Source organism: Hypanus sabinus, chromosome 2, assembly GCF_030144855.1.
Source record: "Hypanus sabinus isolate sHypSab1 chromosome 2, sHypSab1.hap1, whole genome shotgun sequence".
NCBI lineage: Eukaryota > Metazoa > Chordata > Chondrichthyes > Myliobatiformes > Dasyatidae > Hypanus > Hypanus sabinus.
In genome coordinates, this window is record NC_082707.1 from 13,732,338 (window position 1) to 13,743,161 (window position 10,824).

Genomic DNA, 10,824 nt, shown 5'->3' on the forward strand with positions numbered 1-10,824 from the left:
ATGCCCTCTGATCGTAGATTCTCCCACCAAAATGATAGCATCCTCTTCACATCCACACTATGTAGGCTTTTCAAAATTCCACAGATTTTAATGAGATCCCCCACCATTCTTCTAAATTCCAGCGACTGCAGGTCCATCTGCAGGTCCAGCCATCAATCGCTGCACAATCGTTTCATTCCCTGAATCTTTCTCGTCATCTTTCGAAATATATCCAATATCAGCTCATGGGTTCTAAAATAAGGGATTCAAAACGCCTCACAATACTCCTTGTGGGGCCACACCTGTGCCTTAAGCAGCCTCAGTATTACATCCCTTGTTTTCATATTCTTGTCTTTTTGAAATGAAAGCTAATATTGTATTAGCTCTTCGAAAATATTTTATGCTTTTGTTCCTTCTATCAAAGTGCATGGCCATACATATCCCACACAGTTTCCCATTTGCCACCTCTTCTCCCATTTACCTAATATATATAGGTCCTTCTGCAGCCACTCCGTTTCCTTAAATCTACATGCTTCTCCATATCACCCTCAAACTTGGCCACATAGCCTTCAATTTCATCATCCAAAATGTTGACATAGAACGAAAAAGAAGCAGTCCCTACACAGATTATTGCGGAATATCACTGATCACTAGCAGCCAATTCGAAAGCGATCCCTTTGTTCCCACTCTTTGCTTCTTGCTTATCAACCAATGCTTTTCCATGCTAGTATCTATCATGTAATATCCTAGGCTCTTATTTTGTTTAGCAGCCTCATATGCGACACCTTTCCCAAGTCCTTCTGAAAATCCAAGTACACAACATCCAGCTCCTTTGTTTACCCTGCTTGTCATTTATCCAATGAATTCCAACTGATTAGTCAGGTAGGATTTTTCCCTTCAGGAAACTATACTGACTTTGGCTCATTTTACTCATGAGCTTCCATATACCCTGAAGACAAATTCGTCACAATTGACTCCAGCATCTTCCCTACCATGGAGGCCAGGCTGCCAGGCTTATCAATTTCCCTTCTTCTACCTCCATCCCTTATTGAAGAGCGGAATGATATTTGCAATCTTCCAGTCTTCTTGAACTATGCCGGTATCTATTGATTCTTTAAAAATCATTACTAATATTCCACAATTTCATCCGCTAGCTCGTATAGAACCCTACAAAGTAGTCCATCAGGTCCGGTGACTTACTTATCTTCAGACTTTTCAGTTTCCCAAGCACTATCTCCTTTGTAATAGCAAGTGCTCTCACTTCTGCGCCTTAACACTGTCGAACTTTCAGCGTACTACTAGTGTCTTCCACTGGTTTATCTTCCATTCAGCCAACGCTTCTTTAATTCGGTTTACTCCACTGTAGTACTGATACATCTGACTTTAGATCCACCCTCTCAAATTACAGGGTGAAATATATCATATTATGCACACGGTTTCTGAAAGGTTCCATTACCGTAAGTGCCCTCGGAATATCCGGTTCATGACACAACACCCCATGCAGAATTGCTCATCCCCTCGTTATGACCACATCCACAAGCTGCTCCAAAGAGGAATCCCGGAGATATTCCACAAATTTTCTCTTTTGCGATCAAGCATGAATTCCTTTTTCAAAATCGATTTGCATATTGGAATCCCCGGTGACTAATGGAACATTCCCTTTTTTGACAAGTTTCTTCTATCTTGCACTTGATTTGTAGATCACATCTTGGCTAGTACTCGGAGCCCTGGAAACAACTCCTTCTTACCTCTGCACTCTCTTAATTCTACCCAGAGGATTCTACATTTTCTAATCGTATATCACATCGCTAAAGATTTGATTTCTTGGCAGGTCTCCCTCGATTTTCCTCGCTCCGGGAAAAACAAGATGATCATATCTAATATGCCCCCTTAGCTCAATCCCCACAGTCCAGGCAACATACTGGTAAAAATGCTTTGCAGTCTCTTCAGCACAAAATCATCCTTCCCATTTGTAGCTACCAGAAATGCACACATTCCTCCAAGTGTAACCTATTAAGTGGCAAAATTGCACCGTAACTTTCCATAGTTTAGATTCTATGCCCTGCTGATGAAGGCAAACCATCCATAGATTTCCTCCGTCATTACATGACAACTTCCATGGAGCTGCGGAATTTAGCACAAATATCTCTCTGTTCATAAGTAGTACATCGCGCTTTATCGTTTACTGAACACGTCGTACTTTAATGCTTTATCTCAGGTCAGTCAGCGTTCATTTCCATTTTCAAATGCTTTGCACAATTTTCTATTGAATATATTGTCACGTACACGCAACCCTGTAAAAGTATCAGCAGCAACAGAACACACCTGGAGTCTGGTTCTGCTGTTAACAAAACACTATTTTATTAGTAACTACGTAATACAATAATTTAAACGAGGTAAATCAAGGGTTAATGGTGTTATACTGTTGGTGTAAAACAAAAATAAAGTGCCCAAACCTATTCAAGCTCAAGTGGCACGTGATACAGTCTTACGATGGTATGTAAATAAGTTCAGTTCAAATGCATAAGTTAATTAATGTGAGATGTTTGTAATCCAAAGGCGAATGTTGTGAAAAGGCAATTACGTCGATATTCCACAGATTTCACAGCAGCGATACAAAATAACAATAGCAGTAGGTTTTATCTCCGAAGTTGTTCCACTCCACACACGAAATATCGCCGATAGTGATCTTCAACGAATATCCTTTCAACACAAGTGGTACCACACCCGAATTCAGCTGCAGGACATCCCAAAGTGGTGGCCACAGGAAAATCGATCAGAATCCACGTAGGGATTATCGCCAATAGCAGCGTATCACAAAGGGGACTATCTTCAAGGGAACAACCACGCAGACAAGGGTCGACACACCGGTAGATTCCACAAGGTTATCCCAGTAACACACAACGTGATAGCCACTTATGTAGTTCCACGATATACGAAATAACTCCAACAGTGATTTGCCACAGGGGTGCCTTTCTTCACTGAACTACCACACCCAGACAAAGGGTAAACACACACGGGGTATTCACAAAGGTTTTTCCTTCACCAGAGAACTCACTCTTGTGGATTAACTACGTGACAACTACACTTTCGTATTCGAATGGAAACAAATTCACCTTCACGGCCTACTGAGAGAGAGAGTCCAAACAGTGATCTCATTGTCACTAGGTTTCTTCTGTTTCAAACCTTCCTCTCCCTCTCCTCTCTCTTCTCTTCTCTGCATACTTCTTCTAGTGAGAGTCATTTATCAATACTTAGGATCGATCTCAACTCACCCCTGTTGGGCTACTGAAAGTTTAAAACAGCGACCGACTCACAGGTGTATTTCATTGATTGAATCTATCTTGACTCTGACTTTGTGTGTCTGTGTATACTTCTATATTCAACAGAAGCTGCAGAGAAACTATAACATCGATTGTCCATCAAAACTCTCTCTCCCTCTCCCTCTCCCTCACTCCCTCCCTCCCCTCAAACAGTGTCCAAAAGTGAGTCTCATTCCCTCGGAGTTTCAGTCGACAGAAAAAATTAATCCTAGGGGTACATAACAATATATACGCCTGTAGCCTCAGAGCTTGCCTGATTTACTTTGGCTCTGGATTAAATGCCAGCAGGATTGCAGGACTTGGACTTGTTGCTTTGAAGTGATAACCAAAACCAGAAGAAAGGACGTCCAGAATGAAATAGTGGAGACTAATATTGCAGCTTGCAACCATATAATCTGTGATTAATTATAGTATGGAGTCTTTGCATGATATAGAAAAATAGAAACAAAGAAAACCTATAGCATAATACAGGCCCTTCGGCTCACAAATCTGTGCCGAACATGAGCATGTCCCTACCTTAGAACTACCACAGAGTCAAAATTCATAAGGGCATAGAATTGAGTACGGGATGTGCTGTATTTAAATACGCGTAGCATTCAGAATGAAGTGGACGAAATCGTGACGCAATTAGATTGGTTGGTATGCCGTTGTGAGTATCACTGAATGAAGGCCATAGTTGGGAGCTTAACAGCAGAGGATATACGTTGCATCAAAAGGACAGGCAGGAAGGCAAAGGCGGTTTAGTGGCTCTATTGGAAAGAGCTGGAATTATATCTTGAGAAAGAGGTGACATATGGTCAGAGAATTCCAAATCTTTGTGGTGGAGTTAAGAAAATGAAAGAGTAAAAAAGTTATTATGGGAATCATACGTAGCCACGATGTGGAGCTGAGATTGCAAAGGGAGCTTGAAAGGGCATGTAATAAGGATAATGACACAATTGTAATGGGGGGACTTATATGGAAGGGAATTAGGAAAAATCAGTTTGAAGTCGGTTTGCAAAAAAAGGAATTTATTGAATGAAGCTATTTGAAATGGCTCCTCACATATAACTGCTTAACAAAATAAACTATGCTTTTACAGGAAAATTACTGGCATGGACAGAGGAATAGCTGACAGGCAGGAGTTAGCAAGTGGGAAAACGGAGCTTTTTCTGGATGGCTGCCGGTAACTAGAGCTGTTTCTCGGTTGTCAGTGTAGGGACCGTTACTTTTCATATTGTTTGTCAATGATTTAGAGAGTGAAATTAATGGCTATGACTTTGCAGCAATGTTTGCGCATGATACGAAGATAGGTGGAGAAGTACGTAGTGCTGAGGAAAGAATGCAATAGCAGCAGCAATTAGACAAATTGGAAGAATGAGCAAAAATGGCAGATAGGATATCGTGTTGGGCAATATATGATCGTGCCTTTTGTAAAATGGATCAATAGTGCATACTATTAGCTTAAGGGGAGAAATACAAACATCAGAGTTGCAAAGGGACTTAGGAGCCCTCGAGCAAAATTCCCAGAAGGTTAGTTCACAGAATGAGTCTGCAGTAAATAGGGAAAATGCAATGCTGCTATTTATTTCTAGGGGAATAGTATATAAGAACAAGGATATAATGCTGGAAGTGTATATGCCTTATAGACAAGAGGACTTTGGGTATTGACAACAGATTTCGGCCTCTATCTCAGACAGGATGCCATCAAGGGATATGGCGAGAGGGTAGGTGTAAAGCTTGGAGACAATGCGAGGTGGCTGAAGGCAGTGATAGAGAAGGGGTGCGCTCAGACCGATGGTCTGAGATGTGTCTATTTCAATGCAATCATGAACAAAACGGATGAGCTTAGAGCGTGGATCAATAGTTGGTGCTGTGGCATTATGGCAATTACAAAGACTTGGATAGTTCAGGGGCAGGAATGATTGCTCAGAGAGTCAGGCTATAGATGTTTCAGAAAGGACATGGAGGGAGGCAAAAGAGGTGGGTGCGTGGCAATGCTGATCAGAGATTGTGTCACGGTTGCAGAAAAGGAGGAACTCATGGAGGGATTGTCTACTGAGTCACTGTGGCTGGAAGTAAGGAGCCAGATTCTGGTAAAGGCGTAATAATAACAGGTTTGTCGTGGTCTGGACTTTAACTTACCAAATATTGATTGGCATCTCCGTAGGGCAAGGGGTTTAGATGGGGTGGAGTTTGTTAGGTGTGTTTAAGAAGGTTTCTTGATAAGCCTACAAGAGGAGAGCTGCATTTGATCTGGTATCGGGAAATGAACCTGGTCAGGTGTCAGGTCGCTCAGTGGGAGAGCATTTTGGAGATAGTGATCACAAGTCTGTCTCCTGTACCATAACATTGGAGAGGCATAGGAACAGACAAGTTAATAAAGCGTTTAATTGGAGTAAGGGAAATATGAAGCTATCAGGCAGGAACCTGGAAGCATAAACTGGGAGCAGATGATCTCAGGGAAATGTACGGCAGAAATGTGCCAAATGTTCAGGGATATTTGCGTGGTGTTCTGCATAGGTACTTTCAAATGAGACAGGGAAAGAATGGTAGGGTACAGAAAGCGTGGAGTGCAAACTCTGTTGAAAATGTAGTCAAGAAGAAAAGAAAAGGTCACGAATTGGTTTGCTTACAGAAGGCAAAGTGTGGTTGTAGGCGGGTCATATTCTGCATGGAGGTCGGTGACCAGTGATGTGCCTCAGGGATTTGTTTTGGGACCTCTTTTCGTAATTTTTATAAATAACATGGATGCGGAAGTGGAGGGATAGGTTAGTAAATTTGCTGATGACACAAATATTGAGGGTGTTATTGTTAGCGTGGAGCGCTGTCAGAGTCCCAGTGGGACATCGCTAGGATGCAAAACTGGACAAGAAATGACAGATGAAGTTCAATCCAGATAGATGCGAGGTGGTTCATTTTCGTAGGTCAAATATAATGACAGAATATAGTATTAATGGTAAGACCCTGGCAATGTGGAGGATCAGAGGGATCTTGGGGTCCGAGTCCACAGGACACTCAAAGCTGCTGCGCAGGTTGACTCTGTGGTTAAGAAAGGATACACTGCATTGGCTTTCATCAATCGTGGGATTGAATTTAAGAGCCGAAAGGTATTGTTATAGCTATATTGATCCTAGTGAGGCCCCACTTGGAGAACTGTCCTCAGTTCCGGTTGCCTCAATACAAGAAGGATGTGGAAACTATGAAAGGGTGCAGAGGAGATTTACAAGGATGTTGACTGGATTGAATAACATGTCTTATGAGAATAGGTTGAGTGAATTCGGCCTTTTCTCCTTGGAGCGGCAGAGGATGAGAGATGACTGATAGAGGTGCCTAAGATGATGAGAGGCATTGATCGTGTCAGAGACTTTCTCCCAGGGTTGAAATGGCTAACACGAGAGGTCACACTTTTAATGTGCTTGGAAACCGGTACAGAGGAGATGTCAGGGATGTCAGAGGAGATGTCAGTTGTAAGTTGTTTAACACAGAGAGTGGTGAGTGCGTGGAATGGGCTGCCGGCACTGGTAGTGGAGGTGGATATGCTAGGGACTTTTAAGAGACTCCTGCACAGGTACGTGAAGCTTAGAAAAATAGAGGGCCATGGGTAACCGTTGGTAATTTTTAAGTAAGTGCATGTTCGGCACAGCATTGTGGGCCGACGTGCCTGTATTGTGCCGGAGGTTTTCTATGTTTCTATGTATCGGGTTGAATGGAATCAAAGGAGCAGGCTCGATGGGTTGAATGGCCTAATTCCGCTCCTCTATTTGTTTTTTTGTTGGCCTTATGGTCTTTTGAGCTAAAAGCCAAAGAGAGGACAAATAATTGGGAAAGGTTAAAGGGAACTTAGAGAACTGGGAAGCTTTTGAAAACCAACAAAAAACAACTAAGAAGTCATTAAGAAGAAAGGGGTGGGATAAGAAAAAAATCTAGCTATTAATATTTAAGAGGATTAGTAATACTCGCACATTAATAATGAGTGTTCAAATACCAACAGATTCTCGAATGGTTCCGGAAGATTGGAAAATTGCAAATGTCACCCCACTTTTCAAGTAGGGAGAGAGGCAGAAGGAAATAAGTTTAAGGCCAGTTACTCCGACCTCAGTGATTGGAAATATTTTGGACACGATTATTATGGATGAGCTCTCAGGGTTCTTGGAGGCGCATGATAAATACAGGCCGTAGTCAGCAAGGTTTCCTCAAGGGAAATCGTCCCTGACAAATCTGTTCGAATTCTTTGAAGAAATAATAATTAGTATAGACAAAACAGAGTCACTGGATGTTGTGTACTTGGATTTTCAGAGAGTGTTTATCAAGGTGCCATTTGAAGCTGCATTAACAAGGTTAAAGGCCCATGGCATTAGAGGAAATATACCAGCATGGAAGAAACAGAGGCTGATTCCGAAGAAATGGAATAAAGGGATACATTTCTGTTTGCTTGCCCGTGACTACTGGTGTTCTACAGGGGTCCGTGTTGAAACAGCGTCTTTTTACATTACACATCAATGACTCCAATGTCAAAATTGATGGCTCTGTTGAAATGTTTGTGGACAATAAGATGATAATTGGGGGGGGAGACAGGTAGATCTGCGTAAGTAGAGAGGCTACAGTATGACTTGTTAGGAGAATTGGCAAAAAAGTGGCATATGGAAAAGAGTTTCAGGAGGTGCATCGTCATGCACTTTAGTAGAAAAAATAAAAGAGTAGACTATTTTTCGAAATAGAGAGAAAATTCAAAAATCTGAGGCGTAAGGGTCTTGGGAATCTTTGTGCAGAAGCCCCTAAAGGTTAATTTGCAAGTCCACTCAGTGGTGAGGAAAGCAGATGCGACGTTATCATTCATTGCAAGAGGACAGGAATATATGAGCCGGCCAGTGGTGCAGTGACATCGGTGCTGTGCTTCCTGGATGGTTATACGTAAGAATTCGACCGGGTAGCAACCTGAGAAGCACAGTATCCGCACGGAAGAAAGACCAGGTAATCTGACTCTGTATCTAATCATGAATAACCTATGGACAACAACACTATCCATAGGGTCGCCATGAGACGACGACAGCAGTCAAGAATATAAAAGCAAGGACGTAAGGTTGAGCCGTTATAAAGCACTGGTGAGGTCTCAGTGCAGTATTGTGAACAGGTTTGGGGCCGTTATCTTAGAAAAGAAGTGCTTACACTGGAGACAGTTCAAAGGTGTTCACGAAAATGATTCCAGGATTGAGCGAATTTCCGTATGAAGTGCGGTTGATGGCCTGTATTCACTCGTATTCAGAAGAATGATGCGTCACCTCATTGAAACCTGTAGAATGTGCAGATAGATGTTTCCTGTGGTGGTCCTCCAAGTAACGGGGAAAGTAAGCACAAAAATGGCTCCTTCGGGCCAACGCATGCATGCCATCCGTGGTGCCCGCTTAATCTAGTCTCATTTGCCCACATAGAACCATATTTTCTCTAAATATTTACGATCCATATGGGTATCCAAATGTCTTTTGAATGTTGCCATTGCACCTGCCTCAACAACTTTGACACTTCGTCCCATGTAAGGGCCACGCTGTGTGTGAAGGATTTGACCCGCAGGTCACTTTTAAATCTTCTCTCGCCTGGTACCTATGCACTACCGTTATTGATTCTCTTCCCCTGGGAAAAGGAATAAGTGCATTCTCCCTTGTCCACCCGCCCCCCCGTTGGTTTTATAGACATCTATTAATCTACTTCCTATCTCCTGCAATCCATGGAATCCAGTCTTAGCTTGTCCAGCTTCCCCAAAAATTCATATCCTCAAGTATGACCAAAACTTCTATGCAGTCTTCTCGGTTTAATGGAAGCCTTCCTGTAACAGGGTAAACAAAACTGTACACGATAATCCAAATAGAACATCACGCACTTTTTGGGCAATGTAACATAATACCACGTCTCATGTACATATTGCCCTGCTCGTGAAGGTCAGTGTGTCAAAAGTTTTCTTCACCACTTATAATAATGTACAGATACTCCCAGGCACAAAGGAACTTGGGAGTCCTTGTGCGGGATTCCCTAAAAGTTCATCTGCAGGTGGAGTCAGTGGCTAGGAATGCAATGTGATGTTGCCATTAATTTCAAGAGGACTAGAATAACAAAACAAGGATGTAATATCGAGGCGTTAAAAAGCTCTGCTGAAGCTTCACTTGGAGTAGGATGAGCAGTTTTGGGCAGACAGGATGTGCTGACAATATTGCGTTCAAAAGACGTTCATGAAAATGATTCCAGGATTCAACGGGTTGCCCCACGAGGGGCTTCAGGCCTGTATTCTCTGGAATTCAAGAGTATGAGGGATGACCTAATTGAAACCTATTGAATGTTGAAAGGCTCCAAGAGAGCAGATGCTGAGGTGTTTTCTATGGCGGGATATTCTAGGACCAGAGGACACAGCCTCAGAACAAAGGGACTTCCTTTCAGAACGAAGATGAGGAGGAATGTCTTTGGCCAAAGAGTAATGTATCTGTGGTATAGGATGTCACAGGCGGCTGTGGGAGCCAAGTTTTTAATGTATATTTAAGGCGGATGGAAGGATTCTTTATTGGTCAGGGTTGAAGCGATATGGGAAGACGGAAGGAGACTGGGGCCAAGAATAATAGATCACTCATGATGAAATAGCGGAGGAGACATGTTTAGGCACATGGCCGCATTCTGTTGCTGAATCTTCTGGTCTAAGGAGGAGACGGCGTGGGAATGGGTTTAAGACGGATAATAAATCAGACTGGACGGAATAATGGAACAGGTTCAATGCGTCGAATGGCTTAATTCTGGCCCAATGTCTTATGGACCGATAGTCTGTTTCTGTGCTGTAGATTTCCTTGATTCAGTGAAGGACTCTGACTACACCAGGTGCACGTCATACTGACCACTAATGGTTACGTTTTCTCTATGAAATGCGTGAGGTGCACAAATCAAAGCTTTGCGATATTGAATCGCAATACCGCGTATGTTTATTGATTGGATTGATTGAAATCCATACTGTAAATTCAAGGCATCTAGATCTAAAATGGAAGATTTACATTAACCATTTAATTCAGCCCAATAAGTGGGTGAATTTGTAAGTTCTGTATCCTCTGCAGCCCCGAAACGCTAATGCATTATTTCAATACAAATAAATGTGAGAAAGTAACACCAGTTTAGGACTTCAACTACGAATAGCAGAGCAATAAAGCGCGACATGGAACAGAGGAACCTAAAGGTACAAGAGTGTAGTTGGTTGACAGCGGAAGGATAAGCAGTCAGATGGTGATAAACGGCTTTTGTTACGCTGTCTTTCATCAGATAGGACGCCGCGTATGGGAATAGGAACATTAAGGTTATTTGAATAATTCCTGAGGACATACGTGGAGTAATGTCTCCAGTTTTTCTCACTCTATTATAGCAAAGCCATGGTTAACAAGTAAAGAAAGTACATGAGCATGTTGCCAGGACGGAGATGGCCCGAGTTTACGGATTTTTTGGCCAGATTCGGCTTTTACTCCTTTCCACGTAAGCGAACGGGGCTCGACCTTATAGAATTGTTCAAATTTATGAA